We start from the raw sequence: 3,098 nt of genomic DNA on the forward strand, positions 1-3,098 counted from the left end.
CTAACAGTTTTTTTTTTTTTTTTTTCTATTTAGTTTTTTTAGAAACCCACTAAACAGTATAGTCACATCCACGTACAATTACATTTAGCTATCAGCCTGTTAACCCCAAATCACCATGATATTTAAAAATAACGAGCATATTCTTTGTAGTCTTTATTCTACAACTTAAAAGAAAAACAAATTCTTTGAAGTTAATTTAAAATAAGTAAATGTCTAAGGCAAATAAAAACATTTGTTTTTTTTAAATTTAAATTATTGTTTATTTTTATATCAAAATATATTTCTTTCTGTACTAAGAGATGCTAAACAGTAAGAGCTTACTAAAAATATTCAAGTCGCTAATGACTGTCAAACCCAACTAGATAAAATTAAATCATCTTTAGAATCATGGAGACCAGTCTGATAATGAACTGATTAGCTGTTTAACAATCTATTGGTTAGTAATGAGAGTTAATGAATATACACGTTTAAGTGCTTCTGCTCATAGTTCCAGAGTCATACCAGAATATTGGTCTGGAGTTAGGTAAGTGACTCCACTTTTAAGGAGTGAGATGAGGGCGACATTTTGTCTATGGTTATGAAGTGATCTTGAATTAATGTTTTAGTATCATGTTTCTACATGATAAACATTATCAATCCTTCTCAATGATCCATCCAGAACTATAGAATATCAGAGTCTTGGTGTTGCAACTGACATCACTTTACATATGTCAAAATAGATCAGTTCCCAGCATTCTTTAACAGTTGAATCCAGCTGTAACTTTCCCTGTGGTTTTCATCAAACAATTACAGCTATTCTAGCTTTGAATAAAGCAAGTTTTGAGTGATCTGATCCTCAGACATTTCACTAAAACTCAACTATATCGGCTGACAATTATTGCAAAACGTAAAGCCAACATCCTACTACCAAATATTTCTCAATAGCTCAGAAAATAAGGGTCATAATGCCCTTTATTTTGTCGTCGATTTTTTTTTTTTTTTTACCTAAACAGTCTTAACTGTGCAATAATCAAGTGGCTGTCACATAATATACTGCACATGTGTACTATCATGAAATACAATTTGATAGCTTGGGGAGTTAGGAATGCAACTTATTTATGGTCATTGATTTTTCAATCAAATGACTGTCCTAACTGGTGATCAAACAGCTAATTCCAGCCATAACAATTACAAGTTCGTCATTTTAGCTGACCATTAGAGCAGATGGATTGCTCCTCTACTAGTGCTTCTTTACCAAGCTCTTCACATACAGACCGATATGTATTACCAGTTTCTCATCAGTTAAGCTGAGATCATATGACACAGTATTATCATCATCAGAGTTAACGTTATTTATTTACCTCTGATTCCTGGAGTAACCAGACTTCAAGAAGATCATCAGTAATGTAGCTTAACAGATTGTTGATGTGCTTGTACTTCACAAGTGATGGAACTCATAATTCACTTCATTGAACTGTCAAAAGACAAGATTTGGACCAGTCCAGCCAGAATCAACTTGTTCACACACTGCATGCATGTACCACAGCCCTACCTGGTAATTATGCTTGAACTTTGATTCCACTACTTTTGTTGTAACATTTCTGTGGACAGTACCTCTGTACTGTATATAGGACCATACATAAGATCCACTGAGAGTTGTACTTCTCATCCTTTCAGCTAAAATCTGGGGTTTGATTCCCTCTCCTTGAACAGGTTGCATATAGCCTATTGTGTAGCTAAAACAAACAAATAATTGAATGTTGCTTGTTTGCGTGGTATGCCATCATGACATACAGGTGGTGTCAGCCAATGGATAACCTTCAGTTCACTTGAAGTAATACATAAAGACCAACAGATACCAACTATCTCTTTCAGTTCCAGGCAAAGGACCAGCTATATATAGGCAATTCTCTTCAGAGGAGTACTTACCACTCTCTGGCATGGCCAGTTTTTCCTCTGGCCAGTACATTGAGTATAGTGTCTATACCATCAAACAATGTATTTTTGTAATGTGTTCAAAAGGACAGCTTCTGTACATTGGCGATAGTTTCCAACACATCCTGGTGGCCTAAAGCTCTCCATTACGCAAAACATGGAGAATTTCCTGCCTTGGAGCTATGAGCACTACTAGCACAAAATTCTACTCTTACAATGTGATTTTAAACATGCAATTGTTCCCTCTGGGTTTTTGGGAGTTTATCAGCCATTTCAGTGTGACATAGTTCACACAAACGGTGTACTCCCTACAATACAAGTGATGACCATAATATTTGTCAAATACTACAACTGTAACCTTTTTTTCGGAATTCAGGAACACTTGGCATGTGTAATCAGTAGCTCCTCTTTTCATGTACTTATGATGATGGTAGCCATGCTATTCTGCTATTATTAGCATATGTATCCAGGACGAATTGACAATCTTGATGAGGATAAGCTGACACTGGTGCTTTGGCCAAAGCGTGCTTCAAGAACTTCAATACATATTTACATTTCCATACAAAGCATGCAACAACCTTAGCACAAACAGTGGTGTAGCTGTCTTGGAGAAACTGACCAAGAACTGATGATAACACAGCACAGAACCTAGAACGTGTAAACTTGTGATTTGTTAAAAGGCAGGAGTCAGTCCTTCTGCAATCTTCGCAGGATTAGTGAACATTCCATCTCTGCTGTGAGACCAAGAAACCGATTCTGCACTCATAAACATACACTTCTTTTATTTCAGCCTCAAGCGTACATCCTTGATGCCCTGAAATACCATTCTCAAGTTCTCAGCTGTGGCTTCAAACATGTGACCCAGAACAATTATATCATTATGCACTACCGGCACTTGTATAAAGTATTTAAAAAGTATCAGAATTTTTACCCTATCTTCAAACTAATAAATGAGATAAAAGATATGATAGGAAATGCTAAAGACAAAATAGAATTAACAGATAAAACGGGTATATACAAGATAGAATGTGAATGTGGTAGTGTTTATATTGATCAAACTAAAAGAGGCCCGGCATGGCCAGGTGGATAAGGCGCTCGACTCACAATCTGAGGGTCGCGGGTTCGAATCCGCATCCCACCAAACATGCTCGCCCTTTCAGCCGTGGGGGCGTTATAATGTGACG

This window comes from Limulus polyphemus, unplaced genomic scaffold, assembly GCF_000517525.1.
Source record: "Limulus polyphemus unplaced genomic scaffold, Limulus_polyphemus-2.1.2 Scaffold403, whole genome shotgun sequence".
NCBI classification, from domain to species: domain Eukaryota; kingdom Metazoa; phylum Arthropoda; class Merostomata; order Xiphosura; family Limulidae; genus Limulus; species Limulus polyphemus.